General features: G+C 40.5%; 1 pseudogene; it reads left to right on the forward strand.

Annotated features, from left to right (window-relative positions):
* The first annotated feature begins 7,149 nt into the window (after nucleotides 1-7,149).
* LOC126067938 (uncharacterized) overlaps nucleotides 7,150-19,562 on the forward strand; it is a 31,404-nt pseudogene continuing 18,991 nt past the window's right edge.

Genomic DNA, 19,562 nt, shown 5'->3' on the forward strand with positions numbered 1-19,562 from the left:
GATAGAAGGAATAGAAACCACAACAAAATATCAAACATGTATTAAAAAGAACAAAACAGAACTTCTAGCAATGAAAAAATAAGCCATCAAGATTAAAAATTTAATGGGTGAATAGAATTGCAGATTAGATGGAGCTGAAAAGAGAATTAGTGAATTTGAAAACAGCTATGAGGAAATCACCTCTAAGGTTTCACAGAGAGATAAAGCAATGAAGAATAAAAAAGGAAACTAAAAGAAAAGAAGGAAATAAGAAGATCCAGCAAATTTGTAATAACAAATAATGGGAAAGAGGTAATATTAAAAGATTTAACAATCAATAATTTTCCATAAAAATGAAAAACATGAATCCTCATAAAGAAGAATCACACCAACCCCCAAGCAGTTTAAATACAAATAATTCCATGCCTAGACTCATCATAGTAAAACTGAAGAACACCAAAATAAAATCTTAAAAGGAACTAGACAGAAGACTAACCACAGACTACACAACAGCAACCACAGATGCCAGAAAATAACGGAATATTCCAAGGATCTTTCATTTGCTGAGGGAAAATAGTTGTCAACTTCAGGGTCCTACATTCAGGTAAACTATAACTTGAGAGACAGAGTAGAATTTTAAAATGTCAAAGACTTACAACTCATAGACATTTGGTGAAGCACTATGAAAATGTGTACTGCAAAAAGAAAATCAAACTCAGAAAGAAGGAATGGTTGATCAAAGAAAATGCAAATATATGGGTAATTCTAAAAAAACATTGATTGTAAAAAATACAGATATACTGACAAAGTGTTAACAGATATTAAGTGCTTAACAAATGTTTATTAGTTGATTTTTTATTGTGTTCTCTTCTGAGACAATCTTGCTTGTGTCTTGGGCATGGAACTTAGAAGCACTTCAATTGATGCTTGTCATGTTCCATTTACATCTTTATTTCAGGAATGTCTCACCATTTCTGATCTAACAAGGGGTATCCCTTTATAATTTCAGTGCAACTCTGTATTTACTACATTTTTTTTTAATGTATGCCATTTTTTGCTAGTGAGGGAGATGATTCCAGTTTGCATTCAGTCTACTATTTCTAAACTCTACCGAAAAAATTTTTATTGAGCTGGAAAAAAATTATTCCAACCCCTCTAGTAATGTACCCTCAAGGAATGATCTTCATTACCTGGCAGACTTCAAAAGTATTCAATGGCTTTCACACCAAATATTTCAGTTTCTATTGTGACGTAACAAGTTACCCTAAAACCAACAGTTTAAAAATGAATTCTCTGGGACAGAAATTCAGAAAAGGCATGGCAGAGATGACTTGTCTCTGTACCAAAATGTCTGGGGACTCAACTGGGAAGGTTTGAAGGCTGTGGGTAGCTTTGTAGCTTAGGGTAAAGACCATCTAAAGAAAGGCTTGTTTACTCATGTGTCTGGTTCAAAGACTAGGATGATGGATCAGAGTGTTTATACCTGTCTTGGGTAGTCAGCTATAAACTCAGGGTAGTCAGGCTCATACTTGCTGGCTCAGGGTTCCAATATAAAGCTACATGGTCTTATATGGCCCAGTCTGAGAAGTCCCTTCCACTGTACTCTGTTGGTTAATAGAATCCATACACAAAAACTAATTCAAAATGGATCAAGAACCTAAATGTTAAATCTAAAACCATAAAGTTATTGGAAGAAAACATAGGAGCAAAGCTTTGGAACCTAATTTTTTTCAAAGATAGAAGAAAATCAAACACCACAATGAATGCCCAATCAACAGAAGACAAAATAGATAACTGGGAGCTCATAAAAGTTAAATGCTTATGTTCATCAAAAGGCTTTATCAAAAGAGTAAAGAAACAACCTACAGACTGGGAAAATACCTTTGGGAATGATATAACTGAAAAGGGCCTAAAATGTAAATTATAGATAAAACTTCTATAACTTAACAACAAAAAGACACATAACCCAATCAAAAACTAAACAAAGGACATGAACAGGCACTTCACCAAAGAGGATATTCAAATGACTAACAGACACATGAAAAGATGCTCAACATCATAAGCCATCAGAGAAACACAAATCAAAACCACAATGAGATAACCTTTCACTCCCACTAGGATGGCTAAGTAAAGAAAACAAAAATCCTCACAACTGGAACAAAAAATAACATCATGATAAATGAAGAAAATATTGAAGTTGTCAAGGATTTCATTTTATTTAGGTCCAAAATCAATGCCCATGAAAGCAGCAGTCAAGAAATTAAATGATATGCAACCAAAAAAGAGCAGGAGTGGCAATACTAATCTCAGATAAAATAGACTTTAAAACAAATTCCACAGTGGAAGACAATGAAGGATATTATATAATGATTAAAGGGATGATCCACCATGAGGACATAACCATAATAAATATCTATGCACCCAATGATAGGGCCCTAAAATACATAAAACGAACTCTAACAGACTGAAAAGAGAAATAAACAGTTCCACAATAATAGTGAGAGCCTTCAACACACCACTTTTGGTAAGACAGAACATCTAGAAAGAAACTCAACAAAAATACGAAAGATCTAAAGGCCCCAATCAACCAACTTGACTTCATAAACATATATGGAACACTCCACCCAACGGCAATAAAGTACACGTAATTTTCCAAGGCACGTGGAATGTTCCTCAGAATAGACCACATCTTAGGCCACAAAACAACCCTCAACAAAATCCGAAACACTGAGATAATACAAAGCATCTTCTCTGATTGCAACACCATAAAAGTAGAAATTAGTAACAGGAAGAGCAAGGGAAAAAAATCAAATATGTGGAAACTGAATAACACCTTGCTTAAAAACAAGTGGGTAATACATGAAATCAAAGAAGTAATAAAAAAAACTCCTAGAATCAAATGAGAATGAAAACACACCATATCAAAACCTTTGGAACACAGCAAAGGCAGTGCTCAGAGGTCAATTTACAGCATTAGATGCAAACATCAAGAAAGAAGAAAGGGACAAAATCAAAACATTAGCTATACAACTAGAACAAATAGAAAGAAAACAGCAAAAGGAGCCCCCAACCACCAGCAGAAAGAAAATAATAAAGATCAGAGGAGAAATAAATGAAATAGAAAAAAATCAACAAAACCAAAAGTTGGTTCTTTGAAAGCATCAACAAAATCGACAAACCACTGGCCAGATTTACAAAAGGAGAGAATGCAAATAACCCAAATAAGAAATGAAATGGGGGACATTACAACAGAACCAACTGAAATAAAAAGGATCATAACAGAATACTATGAAAAACTATACTCCAACAAATTTGAAAATCTAGAGGAAATGAACAAATTTCTAGAAACACACTACCTACCTAAACTAACACAAACTGAGGTAGAAAATATGAACAGAGCCATAACAGGAGAAGAGATTGAAAAATTAATAGGAAAAACTCCCCCCCCAAAAAGAGCCCTGGCTCAGGTGGCTTCACTGGAGAATTCTACAAAACATTCAGAGAACAGCTTGCACCAGTACTACTCAAACTATTTCAGAACGTGGAAAAGGAAGGGATACTTCTGAATTCATTCTATGAAGCCAGAATAACCCTGATACCAATACCATGCAAAGACACCACAAAAAAGAAAATTACAGACCAAGAGCTCTCATGAATATAAACGCAAAAATTCTCAGCAAAATTCTAGCCAATAAAATTCAGCATCACATACAAAAAAAAAAAAAAAAATACACCTCGACCAAGCAGGATTCATACCAAGTATGCAAGCGTGGTTCAACATTAGAAAATCAATCAATGTAATCCACCACATAAATAAAACAAAAGAATCACATGACCATCTCAATTGATGCAGAAAATGCATTCAATAAAATCCAATACCAGTTTCTGATAAAAAAGCAATAAAATAGGTATAGAAGGGAAGTTCCTCAACATACTAAAGGGCATCTATACAAAACCAACAGCCAACATCATTCTTAATGGAGAGAGGCACAAAACATTCTCCCTGAGGACAGGAGCAAAACAAGGATGCCCTTTATCTCCTATTTAACATTGTTCTGGAAGTCTTAGCTAGAGCAATAAGGCAAGAAAAAGAAAAAAAAGGGCATCCAAATTGGTAAAGGAAGAAGCAAACTGTCCCTATTTGCAGACGATATGATACTATGATACTATACATACAGAGTTGTAATGTTTCAGGTTGTGTATTAACTTGGCTGGGCCATGATCCTCAGTGATTTGATAGTCGTATGATGGTGTGATCATTTCCATGATTTGATATTATGTGATCACCTCCATAATGGGATCTGCTGTGATTAGCCAATCAGTTGAAAGGGAATTTCCTTGGTTGTGTGGATAAGTAGATATTCTGTCAAAGCTTGTGGCCTTTTGCTCACTCTGGATCCTGCAGCTGGCTACTATTCATCTGATCTTTGGTTCTTGGAACTTGAGCTAGCAGCTTACTTGTGATCTTGCCTGTGATCTTTTGGGATTTGTCAATCTTCATCGTCGATCTTTCCTGTGAATAAGAGCTCTGCTTTCCAACCTGCCAGTCTTGGGTTTGACAGCCCGTGTGGCTACATGCATCAGGAGAAGCCTGACCCACAGACATGGGATGTCCCAGCCTCTACAACTGTGTGAGCCATTTCTTTCATATAAATCTCTGTATCTATATATTTATACACTTACTGGTTTTGCTTCCTTAGAAAACCTAGCCTAAGACCTTTGATACTGAGAGAGGTTTTAGGGATACGAAACTGTAACAACGAGTTTTCTAAATTGGTTCTCAAGTCTAGTTAGTCTTAAAGGTGTGGATGACTCTGCTTCCAGTAGTAAAGAAGGCACTGCTAATCCATGGTGTGAGTTAGCAATTCAAATACGCAAAATATCGCTGCCAGTAGATCAAGTATTAGTGAAAGTAGAGGCTCTGGGTGATTTCATGTGTGAAGACTTTCTGCATTTTGTCAGAATGAGAAGTAAAAGGAAGCTGATTGATTGGTCCTATTTTCACTAACCAAACTGGTGAAAGAAAGAGGTGAGCTCAGGGCTTCAGAGTCAAAGCTCAAGTGCCACATAAATGACCTCAAAGCTTCCACTTGCGCTTTGAAACAAAACTTCATTGCTTGTAGTAACACAACTGATATTGCCAATATTGTAAAAGCAGCGGAATTACAACACCAACTCAACTGCCAACATTAGGAGGTTGTCTGAAGTTAAAGTGAGCGCATTGATTGGGAAGAAATGGAATCCTGAAACTTGGGATGTGGGCATAGGGGCAGATAATCAGGAGGCTGGAGACACTGAGCCCCTAAATTCCATTGAATCACTCCCACCAACAGAACCAGCCCCATCACTCCCATCTGAAGAAATTACTCCGCGTTTGTCTGCTAAACCACCCTGCTGAGTAAAACCATTAGCCCCTCCATTTCCATCTAATGAGATAAGCCCAGCTGCCTCTAAGGAGCCCTTGTCTGAGTCATTGTGTGGGGCATCACCTGAGGCAGATGTTTTACTAGACAATGCTGAATGTTCTCAAAACAATATTACACTACCAATTTTGGCTTCTAGGCCTTATAACCAGACTTAAGTTCCAGCCAGCCCCAAAAGCTAAAGTACAAAGTGTGACCTAGGAGGAGGTATGCTACATTCCAAAAGAACTGCTGGACTTTTCTAATATGTACAAACAGAAACCTGGGGAATATGTGTAGGAATGGCTATTAAGGATTTGGGCTAACAGTGCAAGGAACATAAAGACAGTTCAGTCTGAGTTTATTGAAATGGGACCTCTAAGCACAGATTCTTCATTCAATGTTTCAGCTCGAGAAGTTAGAAAAGAATCTAATAGTTTATTTGGTTGGGTTGCTGAAGCATGGCTTTTGAGGTGGCCTATACTAAATCAAGTTGAAGTTCCAAGCCTGCCTTTGGTATACTGTAGAAGAAGGTGTTCAAAGGCTTATTAGGGAAACTGGCATGTTGGAATGCATTTATCAGGTTAGACCCTCAGACTCACACATGGAGTGCCCAGAAGACATGCCTTTTACCACAATGGTGAGGAACAAATCTGTGAAGGGAGCCCCAGCATCCTTGAAGACTGCTGTGATTGCTATTTTATGTAAATCAGATTTGACAATGGGAACTGCCCTAACTGAATTAAGACACATTTGGGCTGACTGGGCCCCATAGTAGTAGGGGCCAAGTGGCTGCACTCAGTCGACAAAGACAAGATGGGCATGGTTACAGTAATGGACAGCAGAGTCAAAGCAGTAATCAGGATAGTCTCACTCTTATGGACTGATGGCGTTGACTACTTAGTCATGGTGTCCCTAGGAGTGAAACAGATACGAAATCTACTAAATATTTACTTGATCTATACAAACTGATGAATACTACATGACATGGATTGAATTATGTCCCAAAAAATATGTTTATCAACTTGGTTAGGCCATGATTCCCAGTATTGTGTGGTTGTCCTCCATTTTGTGATTGTAATTTTATGTTGAAAGGATTAAGGTGGAATTATAACACCACTCTTACTCAGATAACCTGCCTGATCCAAGGTAAAGGGAGTTTGCCTGGGGTGTGGCCTGCACCACCTATTATCTCTCAAGAGATAAAAGGAAAGGGAAGCAACCAGAGAGTTGGGGACCTCATACCACCAAGAAAGCAGCACCAGGAGCAGAATGTGTCCTTTGGACCCAGGGTCCCTGTGCCTGAGAAGCTCCTTGACCATGGGAAGATTGAGGACAAGGACCTTCTTCTAGAGCCGACAGAGAAAGAAAGCCTTTCCCTGGAGCTGACATCCTCAATTTGGACTTGTAACCTATTAGACTGTGAGAAAATAAATTTCTCTTTGGTAAAGCCATCCACTTGTGGTATTCTGTTATGGTGGCACTAGATACCTAAGACACTAGGTCAGGTGAACAGCAGTCTAACCCAAATCTCCAGAATAAAGAGTCACGGTCTGTCAATCAATTCTCAGACCTGAGCAAGTTAACAGACCCACAACCCCTTGAATGAAGGGGAGTCTGGCTCCCATTGAAGAAGGACTCCAATACACTGCCAAAAATTTATACTGTTAATCTTTCTCCCAGCCTTACCCAAAGGGATCTATGGCCTTTTACATAAGTGACTGTTCATTGGGGAAAAGGAAATAATCGGACTTTTGGGGGATTACTTGATACTGGCTCTGAACTGACACAAATTCCAAGAGATCCAAAATGTCACTGTGGGTCATCAGTCAGAGTGGGGACATATGGAGGTCAGGTTATTAGCAGAGTATTAGCTCACGTCCATCTCACAGCAGGTCCAGTGGGTCCACGAATCCATCCTGTAGGGAATTCCCCAGTTCCAGAACGCATAATTGGAATCGATATACTCAACAACTGGCAGAACCCCACACTGAATCTCTGACAAATGGAGTAAGGGTTATATACGGTACGAAAAGCCAAATGGAAGCTATTAGAACTGCGCCTACCTAGGAAAATAATTAGCCAAAAGCAATATCGCATTCCTAGAGGGATTGCAGAGATTACTGCCACCATCAAGGACTCGAAGGATGCAGGGGCAGTGATTCCCACCATATCCCATTCAGCTTGCCTATTTGTGCAAAAAACAGATGGATCTTGGAGAATGACAGTAGAGTATCAAAACTTTAACCAGGTGGTGACTCCAATTGCAGCTGCTCTACCAGATGTAGTTTCATTGCTTGAGCGAATTAATTGATCTCCTCATACCTGGTGTGCAGCTATTGATTTGGCTGATGTCTTTTTCTCCGTACCTGTTTCAAAGGACCATCAGAGGCATTTGGTCTTCAGATGTCAAGGCCAATAATACACCTTCAATTGCTTACCTCAGAGCTAATCAACTCTCCAGCCTTGTGTCATAATTTAGTCCACAGGCACCGTGATCACCTTTCCCTTCCACAAGACGTCACACTGGTTCATTACATTGATGACATTATGCAGATTGGATCTAGTAAGGAAGAAGTGCCAATGACCCTGGACTTATTGATAAAACATTTCTGTGCTAGAGGGTGGGAAATTAATCCCACAAAAATTCGGGCACCTTCTGCCTCAGTGAAATTTCTAGGGGTCCAGGTTTAGTGGTGTGGGGCGTATTGAAATACTCTTCCTAAAGTGAAGGATAAGTTATTGCATCTGTGTCCTCCCACAACTAAAAAGGAGGCACAATGCCTAGTGGACCTATTTGAATTTTGGAGGAAACATATTGCTCATTTGGGTGTGCTACTCTGGACTACTTATCAAGTGACTCGAAAAGCTGCTAGTTTTGAATGGGGCCCAGAACAAGAGAAGGCTCTGCAACATGTTCAGTCTGCCTTGCAAGCTGCTCTGCCACTTGGGCCATATGATTCAGCTGATCCAATGGTGTTAGAAGTGGCAGATAGAGATGCTGTTTGGAGTCTTTGGCAGGCCTCTACTGGTGAATCAGTGCAGACCCTTAGGATTTTGGAGCAAAGGACTGCCATCCTCTGCAAATAACTACTCTCCTTTTGAGAAATAGCTTTTGGCTTGTTACTGAGCCTTAGTAGAGACTAAACACTTAACCATGGGATACCAAGTCGCCATGAGGCCTGAACTGCCTATCATGAACTGGATGTTTGTCTGACCCACAAAGTCATAAAGTTGGAAGTGCACAGCAGCACTCTATCATTAAGTGGAAATGGTATATACGATATTGGGCCCAAGGAGGACCTGAAGACACAAGTAAGTTACACGAGGAAGTGGCCCAAAAGCCCACCGTCTCCACTCCCGTCACATTACATTCTGTCTCCCAGTGCACCTGTGGCCTCATGGGGAGTTACTTATGATCAGTTGACTGAAGAAGAGGAAACTTGTGCCTGGTTTACAGATGGTTCTGCGTGATATGCAGGCAGCACTCGAAAGTGGACAGCAGTGGCACTAGAGCCCCTTTCTGGGACCTGCCTGAAGGACAGTAGTGAAGGGAAATCCTCCCAATGTATAGACCTTCTAGCAGTGCATCTGGTTGTTCACTTTGCTTGGGAGGAGAAATGGCCAGATATGTGATTGTATACTGATTCATGGGCTGTGGCCAATGGTTTGGCTGGATGGTCAGGGGCTTGGAAGGAACATGGCCAGAAAATTGATGACAAGGATTTATAGGGAAGAGATATGTGGATAGGCCAATAGGCCAAAGAAGTGAAGATATTTGTATATCATGTGAATGCTTACCAAAGGGTGGCCTCAGCAGAGGATGATTTTAACAATCAAGTGGATAGGATGACACATTCTGTGGAAGCCACTCCATTCTCTTTCCCAAGCTACTCCCGTCATTGCTCAATGTGCTCATGAACAAAGTGGCAATGGTGTCAGGGATTGAGGTTATACATGTGCCCAGCAACATGAACTTCCACTCACCAAAGCTGACTTAGCTTAAGCCACATCTGAGTACCCAATCTGCCAGCAGCAGAGACCAACACTGAGTCCCCAATATGGCACCATCCCTTGAGGTGATCAGCCAGCAACCTGGTAGTAAGTTGATTACATTAGACAACTTCCATCATGGAAAGGGCAATGTTTTGTTCTTACTGGAATAGACACTTACTCTAGATATGGATTTGCCTTCCCTGCATGCAATGCTTCTGCCAAAACTACCATTCATGGACTTACAGAATGCCTTATCCACCGTCGTGGTATCCTACACAGCATTGCCTTGGATCAAGGAACTCACTTCACAGCAAATGAAGTGTGGCAATGGGCCCATGCTCATGGAATTCACTGGTCTTACCATGTTCCCCATTATTCTGAAGCAGCCTGGCTTGACAGAACAATGGAATGGACTTCTTAAGACTCAATTACAGCACCAGCTAGGTGTCAATTCCTTGCAGGGTTGGGACAGTGTTCTCCAGGAGGCTGTATATGCTCCAACCAGCATCTAATATATGGTGCTGTTTTTCCCATAGCCAGGATTCATGGGTCCAGGAATCGAGGGGTGGAAATGGGAATGGCACCACTCACTATTACCTCTATTGACCTGCTCACAAGATTTTTGCTTCCTGTCCCTGTGAACTTATACTCTCCAGTTTTAGAGGTCTTAGTTCCAAAGGGAGGAATGTTCCCATCTGTAGACACATCAGCAATTCCATTGAACTGGAAGCTAAGAATGCCACCTCACTACTTTGGGCTCCTTCTGCCTCTGGATCAACGGGCAAAGATGGGAGTTACCATACTGGCTGGTGTGGTTGATCTTGATTACCAAGATGAAATTGGATTGATATTGCATAATGGAGGTAAAGAAGAGTATGTCTGGAATGCAGGAGACCCCTTAGGGCATCTCTTAGTACTACCTTGCCCTGTCCTCAAAGTCAATGGAAAACTACAAAAACCCAATTCCAACATGACTACTAATGGCCCAGACCCTTCAGGAATGAAAGTTTGGGTCACACCACCAGGAAAGAACCACGACCAGCTGAGGTGCTGGCTGAGGGCAAAGGAAATATGGAATAGGTGGTGGAAGAAGGTAGTTCTAAATACCAGTTATAGCCACGTGACCAGTTGCAGAAATGAGGACTGTAATTGTTATGAGTATTTCTGCTTTGTATGTGTGTTCATTGTATCATGTTAGGGGTATGACTTTAGAGTTGCCTTTACTCAGAGATTACACATGGTTTGAGGAGATGTGTACTGGTGCCAAGTTGACATGGGGTGGACTGTAATGGTTAAAGTTGAGTGTCAACTTGGTCGGGACATGATCCTCAGTGATTTGGTAGTCGTATGATGGTGTGATCACTTCCATGATAAGATTTGATATTATGTGATCACCTCCATGATGCGATCTTCTGTGAGTACCCAGTCAGTTGAAAGAGAGCTTCCTTGGGTGCATCGCCTGCATTGAATACAAGTGGATATTCTGGCAAGGCTTGTGGGCTTTTGCTTGTTCTGAATCCTGCAGCTGGCTCCTGTTCATCTGATCTTCAGTTCTTGGAACTTGAGCTAGCAGCTTAACTGTGATCTTGCCTGCTGATCTTTGGGATTTATCGATCTTCACAGACTGTAAATAAGAGCTCTGCTCTCCAACCTGCCGATCTTGGGTTCACCAGCCCATGTGGTTACATGCATCAGGAGAAGCCTGACCCGCGGACTTGGGACGTTCCAGCTTCTATAATCCTGTGAGCCATTTCCTTGATATAAATCTCTCTGTATACATATTTATATGCCTTACCGTTTTTGCTTCTCTAGAGAACCCAGCCTAAGGCAAGAGCCCAAAAGACACCGCAAGAAAACTACTGAAAGTAATCCAAGGGTTCAGCAGAGCAGCAGGATAAAAGATAAACATTTAAAAACCAGTTGGATTCCTATACACCAATAAAGAGAACTACAGAAAAGAAATCAGGAAAGCAATACCCTAAAAAAAAAAAAAAATACTTAGGAATAAATCTAACCAGGGATGTAAAAGACCTATACAAAGAAAACTACAAAACATTACTGCAAGAAACCAAAAGAGATCTACATAAATGGAAAAACATACCATGCTCATGGATAGGTAGAATTAACTTTGTGAAAATGTCAATTCTGCCCAAAGCAATCTATAAATACAATGCAATCCAGATCCAAATACCAACAGCATTCTTCAACAAGATGAAAAAACTAATCATTAACTTTATATGGAAAGGAAAGAGACTCCCAGTAAATAAAGCACTACTGAAGGAGAATAAAGCAGGAGGACTCACACTACCTGACCTCAGAACCCGCTATACAGCTATAGTAGTTGAAACAGCCTGATACTGGTATGACAACATACACATTGACCAAGGGAATAGAATCAATAACCCAGACGTAAATCCATCCACTTATGGTCACCTGGTCTTTGACAAAGGCCCAAAGTCCATTAAATGGGGAAAAGACAGCCTTTTTAACAAATGGTGCTGGCAAAACTGGATGTCCATCTGTAAAAAAATGAAACAGGACCTATACCTCATACCATACACAAAAACTAATTCAAAATGATCAAAGACCTAAATATAAAACTATAAAGATCATAGAAGAAAAAATAGGGTCAATGCTAACCAAAATAAAAACCAAACACAGCACCATCGAGTCAATTCTGACTCATGGCGAGCCTATACGACAGAGTAGAACTGCCCCATAGTTTCCAAGGAGCACCTGGCAGATTTGAACTGCTGGCCTTTGGTTAGCAGCCATAGCACTTAACCACACACCACCAGGGTTTCCAACATGGCATAAATAGGATACAAACCATAACTAACAATATACAAACACCAGAAGATAAACTAAATAACTGGGATCTTCTAAAAATTAAACACACTCATCAAAAGACTTCACCACAAGAGTAAAAAGAGAACCTACAGACTGGGAAAAAATTTGGGGCTATGACAAATCCAACAAAGGTCTAATCTCTAAAATCTATAGGAAAATCCAACACCTCTACAACAAAAAGACAAATAATCCAATTTAAAAATGGGTAAAGGATATGAACAGACACTTCATCAAAGAAGACAATCAGGTGGCTAACAGACACATAAGGAAATGCTCACAATCACTAGCCATTAGTCAAATGCAAATCCAAACTACAATGAGACACCATCTCTTCCCAAAATTACTAGCACTAACCCAAAAAAACAGAAAAAGACAAATGTTGGAGAGGCTTTGGGGGAGATTGGAATTCTTACGCACTGTTGGTGGGAATGCAAAATGGTGCAACCATTTTGGAAAATGATATGCTTCCTTAAAAAGCTAGAAGTAGAAATACCATATGATCCAGTATTCCACTCCTAGGAATATATCCTAGAGAAATAACAGCTGTCACACAGATAGACTTATGCACACCCATGTTCACTGCAGCATTATTCACAATAGCAAAAAGATGGAAACAACCTAAGGGCCCATCAACAGATGAATGGATAAACAAACTACGGTACATACACACAATGAAATACTACACAATATTAAAGAACAATGATGAATCTGGGAAACATCTCACAAAATGGATGAATTTGGAGGACATTATACTGTATGAGACCACTATTATAAAAGCTCATGAAAAGGCTTCCACACAGAAAGAAGCAATCTTTGATGGTTAATAGGGAGGGGAGGGTGGGGGAGGGAAAAACACGAACAGAAAAACTTTGGTAACGGGTAAGACAGTACACAATATTGGGGAATCAGCACAACTTTACTAAGGCAAGGTGATGGAAACTTCATAGACACATCCAAACTCCCTGATGGACTGAATTACTGGACTAAGTGCCGGAGACCGTGATCTCAGAGTGCATCTAGCTCAATTGGCATAACATAGTTTATAAAGAAAATGTTCTACATCCTACTTTGGTGTCTTTAAGACTTTGGGGTCTTAAAATCTTGTGAGCAGCTATCCGAGATACTCCACTGGTCCCTCTCACCCCATCTGGAGCAAGGGAGAATGAAGGAAACCAAAGACACAAGGGAAAGATTAATCCAAAAGATTAATGGACCACAAGTACTACAGCCTCCAAAAGACTGAGTCCAGCACAACTAGATGGTGCCCAGCTACCACCATCAACTTCTCTGACAGGGATCACAACAGAGGGTCCCAGAGGGAGCTGGAGAAAAATGTAGAACAAAATTCCAACTCACAAAAAATTATCAGACTTACTGGTCTGACAGGGACTGGAGAAACCCTGAGAGTATGGCCCCTGGACACCCTTTTAACTCAGTACTGAAGTCACTCCAAGGCTCACTCTGCGATGGTTAAGATTGTGTGTCAACTTGGCTGTGCCATGATTCTCAGTGTTTTGGCAGTTGTATAATGTTGTGATCACTTCCCTGTTGAAATCTGATATGTGATCACCCCATGATGGAATCTGCTGGGTGGTACTAGCAGGGGTGGGGCCTGTGGTGGCTCACCACCGCCTCAACTTCATCTCTCCACCCTCCACTGGTTACTTCCTTGCTAAGGATTTTGGCTTATTCTGGATCCTGCAGCTGCCTCTTTTTCATCTGACTTCTGATTCTCAGAATTTGAGCTAGCCACTTAACCTGCTGATCTTGGGATTTGTAGATCTTCACAGGCTGTGAACAAGAGTCTTGCTCTCCGACCTGCCAGTCTTGGGTTCACCAGCCCCTGCAGCTACCTGAATCAGGAGAAGTCTCTATCCTGATCCAGCCTCTACAATGTCATGAGCTGTTTCCTTGATATATAGAGAGAGAGATATTCATACACTTTACTGGTTTTGCTTCTCTAGAGAACCCAGCCTAGGACACACCCTTCACCCAAAGATTAGACAGGCTTATAAATTAAATGAGACTAAATGGGCACACCAGCCCAGGGGCAAGGACCAGAAGGCAGGAGAGGGCAGGAAAGCTGGTAATGAGGAACCCAAGGTGGAGAAGGGGAGAGTGTTGACACACCATGGGGTTGGTAATCAATGGTCAGAAAGCAATATGGGTATTAATTGTTTAATGAGAAACTAATTTGCTCAGTAAACCTTCATCTAAAGCACAATAAAAAAGAAAAGAAATTAAACAACGTATTGCATTGGGCAAATCCACTGCAAAAGACCTCTTTAAGGTGTTAAAGAGGAAAGATGTCACTTGGAGGACTAAGGTTACCTAAGCCGAGCCATGGTATTTTCAATTGCCTCATATGCATGCAAAAGCTGGGCAATGAATAAGGAAGATCAAAGAAGAATTGATTTATTTGAATTGTGGTGTTGGTCAAGATTACTAAATATACCATGGACTGCCAGAAGAATGAACAAATCTGTCTTGGAAGAAGTACAGCCAGAATGCTCCTTAAAAGTGAGGATGGTGAGGCTTCATCTCATGTACTTTGGACATGTTATCAGGAAGGATCAGTCCCTGGAGAAGGACATCATGATTGGTAAAGTAGAGGGTCAGCAAAAAAGAGGAGATGGATTGACACAGTGGCTGCAACAATGGGCTCAAAAATAGCAAGGATTGTGAGGATGGAGCAGGACCCAGCAGCATTTCATTCTGTTGTACATAGGGTGGCAATGAGTCAGGGCTGACTCAATGGCACCTAAAAACAACAAACAGAGAAAACAAGAAAAACAAAAAATAACTAGTGTTGGAGTGGATACGGAGAAATTGGAACCCTTATCCGTTGCTGGTGGGAATACAAAATGGCACAGCTCTTGTGAAAAAGTCTGGCGGTTCTTCAAAAACTTAGAGGTAGAGTAGCCCCGCTGTTGTTGCTGCGTGCCTTTGAGTCGATTCCAACTCATAGCAACCATATAGCAGAGGGTAGAACTTCTATATATGGATTTCTCGGCTGTAATCTTTACAGAAGCAGGTCGGAAAGTCTTTATCCTATGAAGCTGCTGGGTGGGTTCAAATTGCCAACTTTTTGGTTAGCAGCCGAGCTCTTAACCATTGGGCCACAAGGGCTCCATTTTATAGCTGCCATATGACCCAGGAATTCCACTCCTAGGTTTATACCCTAGGGACTTAATAGAGGTGACACAAACATACATATGGACGCTTATATTCACCCCAGTACTATTCACAATAGCAAAAAATGGAAACAACCTAAGTCCCCCTCAACAAATGAATGGATAAGTAAAATGTGGCACAGGCATACAATGGATACTACTCAGTGACAAAGAAAAACAAGTTCCCAAAACTTCTTGGAACATGGGTGAACTTGGAGCACACTATGCTGAGCGAAATAAGTCAATCACAAAATATATATATATTTATATAGTATGCTCTCACTTTTATGAAATGTCATGAACAGGCAAATATACAGAAACTAATGTTTGTTAGTGGTTACCAGAGATGGGGAGGAGGAGGATTCACTCTCTAGATAGTAGACATTTGTTATTTTTGGCGATGGGAAAGCTAACACCAAATGAGGGTGTTGGCAAAGCTTGACGAAGGTAAACAATGTCACTAAACTATACACAAGAGAAAAAAAAAAGCAATTCTAGTAATTGCTATGGCATACATAATTTTGAAACAACAGCAGCAACAACCAAAAAATATATGTATGTGTGTATGGGTGTATATATGAGCATATAATAGGTGTATGTATATGTGTATGCATGTGTCTTCGGCTGGGTTCTCTGGAGAAGCAAAACCAATGAAGCATATAAATATATAGAGAGAGAGATTTATATCAAAGAAACGGCTCATGAGGTTGTAGATGCTGGAAAGTCCCAGGTCCACGGATTAGAACAGAAGTGTCTCCTGATTCACGTAGCTGCAGGGGCTGGCAAACCCAAGATTGGCAGGTCAGAGAGCAAGGCTCCTCTCACAGGCTGTGAAGATCACCGAATCCCAAGATCGGCAGATAAACTGATAGCTCAAGTCCCAAGAACTTGATGTCAGATGAACACGAGGCAGCCATAGGATCCAGAGCAAGTAAAAAGCCAGAATGTATGCTTATAATTGGATGCAGGCCACATCCCCAAGGAAACTCCCTTTCAACTGATTGTCTACTCACAGCAGATCCCATCATGGGAATGATCACATATAAACACTGAGAATCATGGCCCGGCCAAGTTGACACACAATCTTAGCCATCGTAGCATGTATGTGACTGCATGCATATTTACTTATATATATATAAGCACATAGTGGGCACAGTTACAGATACATCTTAAACATAAACAAACACCTCACTAGATTGGTTTCCTACATTTGAAGTATCAGGACCATAGTCTCGTGAGACATCTTAGTCAACTGGCATAACACAGTTCATAAACTTTATGTTCTACATCCTAGTTTGGTGAGTAGTGTCTGGGGCCTTAAAAGCTTACGAGCAGCCATCTAATATAAAGCTATTGGTCTCTACTCATCCAGAGCAAAAGAGAAAGAAGGAAACCAAAGTCTCAAAGAAGACACTAGTCTGCAGGACTAACATTCTACACAAACTTCAGCCTCATCTACCCTGAGCCCAGAAGAATTACATGGCGCCCAGCTACCACTACTGACCATTCTGATCAGGGCCACGATAGATAGATCCTGACAGAATGGGAGAAAAATGTGTAACAGAACCTCATATTCCTTAAAAAAAAAAAAAAAGATTTACTGGACCAGTTGAGATTGGAGGGTTCCCTGAGACTATTGCCCTGAGATATTCTTTAAACCTTAAACAAAAACTAGCCCCAAAGGTCACCGTTTAGCTAAATAACAGATTGGCTCACAAAATAAAGAATATCCCCCAAGAGTACTGTGCTCCTTTGAAAAATCATCTATATGAGATCAAATGGTCAACAATTACTTTGATGAGCAAGTAAGGGGGCATGGAAACTAGATGAATGGAAATGGAAAAACCAGAACAGAAATAATGAGAAGGTTCACACATTGTGAAGAATGTAACCAATGTCACTGAACGATTTGTGTAGAAATTGCTGAAAGGGAACCTAAACTGTTGTGTAAACCTTCACCAAAAGCACAAAAAAATATATTTAAAAAAAAAGAGTTTTATGGTTTTAGTTCTTGAGTTTAGGTCTTTGATTTATTTTGAGTTAATTTTTGTATATCCATTTTGAGTTGATTTTTGCATGTGGTGTGAGGTATGGACCCAGCTTTATTTTTTTGGATGTGAAGATCCAGTTGTCCTACCGCCATTATTGAAGAGAGTGTTCTTACCCTATTGAATGCACCAAGCACCCTTGTCAAAAATCAATTCGCCATAAACGTGTGAGTTTATCTCTGGACTTTCCATTCTATTCCATTGACCTCTATGTCTATCCTTATACCAATACCAGATTGTTTTGATTACTGTAGCTTTATAGTATATTTTAAATCAGTAAGTATGAATCCTCCTACTTTGTTCTTCTTTTTCAAGATTGCTTTGGTTATTCAGGGCTCCCTTGAAATTTCACATAAATTTGAGGATTGGCTTTTCCACTTCTGCAAAGAGGACTATTGGAATTTTAATAGGAATTGTGCCAATTGTATAGACTGCTTTGAGTAGTACTGACATCTTAACAATATTAAGTCTCCAATCCATGCACACAGAATATATCTTTCCATTTATTTAGGTCTTCTTTAATTTCTTTCAACAATGTTTTATAGTTTTCAGTGTACAAGTCTTTCACCTCCCTGGTTAAATTTATTCCTAGATATTTTATTGTTTTAGATGCTATTGTAAATGCAATTGTTAATTCCGTTTTCAGATTGCTCGTTGTTGGTGTATAGAAACCCAAGTGATTTTTGTGTGTTCACCTTGTAACTTTGCTGAATTTATTGATTAGCACAAATAGCTTTCTTATGGATTCTTTGGGATTTTATATATAGGGTCATGTAATCTGCAAGGAGAGATAGTTTTACTTCTAATTTCTCAGTTTGAATACCTTTTATTTCTTTTTCTAAGTGCTTTGGTCCATTATTTTTAAAATATCACCTGCAATTGGAGTGCAGGTAAAATTTGGAACAAGCTAAAAGTGGGAGGTAAAGAACAAGTAACAACAATAATAGTGAGATCTATAATTTATTGGGAAACCCTGGTGGCATACTGATTAAGTGCTACGGCTGCTACGGCAGTTCAAATCCACCAGGCACTCCTTGGAAAATCTATGAGGCAGTTCTACTCTGTCCTATAGGGTTGCTATGAGTCAGAATCAACTCGATGGCAGTGGGTATGGGTATGATTTATTGAGCTCATACTACACTCCAGGCACTTTACAACCATATTTTGTTTATCCTTACATCAAACCTGTGAAATGGGTTGCAATAATACCATTCATCTTAGAGAGGAGGAATCTACACTTATCGAGTTATTGTGAATGTTCAAGGTCATACAGCTAATGAGTGGCCAGATTCAAACCTAGGCAATAACACTCCAAGACTGTGCTTTTACCCATTCAGCTATACTATTTTTTAAAGTCACCGAGCAGTGATAACTTCCTCAAATCCTCACTCACTGGAGCTGCCTGTAAGGGATTCTAGCTTTGAGCCAGTCCTTACAGCACTGGGAGAGGGAGGTGGCATCCCAGAGCAGGGGCTTCCTGTGTAAACAGGAGGCGCATGGGAAGCGGCACTGCAGTGCTGGGACAATGGGCAGTGAGCAGGCAAGGCCTCCTGTCTCCGGCAGGCGCTCAGGGCTACGGGTGGCCAGGCAGAAACAGCTGGGGCCCTGACTCCCTGATGGGCCCAGAAGAGGAACTGCCCCTCTCCTGGCTTTCCCAGAAGGAAGTTCCCTACTGATTCTCGGGAAGCCCTTCCCATCGCAGGCCTGGGCTGTGCCTGGGCCTCCTCTTTCTTTGTCAAAAGCATGTTGTCTTTGGGGCTAATTTGGTATACAGATCTCTTCTGAAGCCCCCGTGGCCTGGAGGCTTGGAGGGTGTGGGAGAGCCAGGCCAGACCAGGATGCCAACCCAGGACGCAGCCACTGTTAAACATGCATTAAGAGAAAAAACACAGGGCAGTGAAAAATCTTGAGATATACGTAACCACAAAACCTGACTCCACATCGCAGCTCCAGGTCTACCTAGCTGTATGACCTCGGACAAGATGCTTAACCTCTCTGAGCCACAGTTTCCTCATTTATAAAGTGGGAAAAATTTATATCTGAAAAGAGTTGTTTGAAGATTAAATGACAATGTATGTAAAGTAATTGACTCCTAATGAGAGTTGCATAAATTG

The sequence above is a fragment of the Elephas maximus genome, chromosome 26 (genome assembly GCF_024166365.1).
Source record: "Elephas maximus indicus isolate mEleMax1 chromosome 26, mEleMax1 primary haplotype, whole genome shotgun sequence".
Lineage (NCBI taxonomy): Eukaryota > Metazoa > Chordata > Mammalia > Proboscidea > Elephantidae > Elephas > Elephas maximus.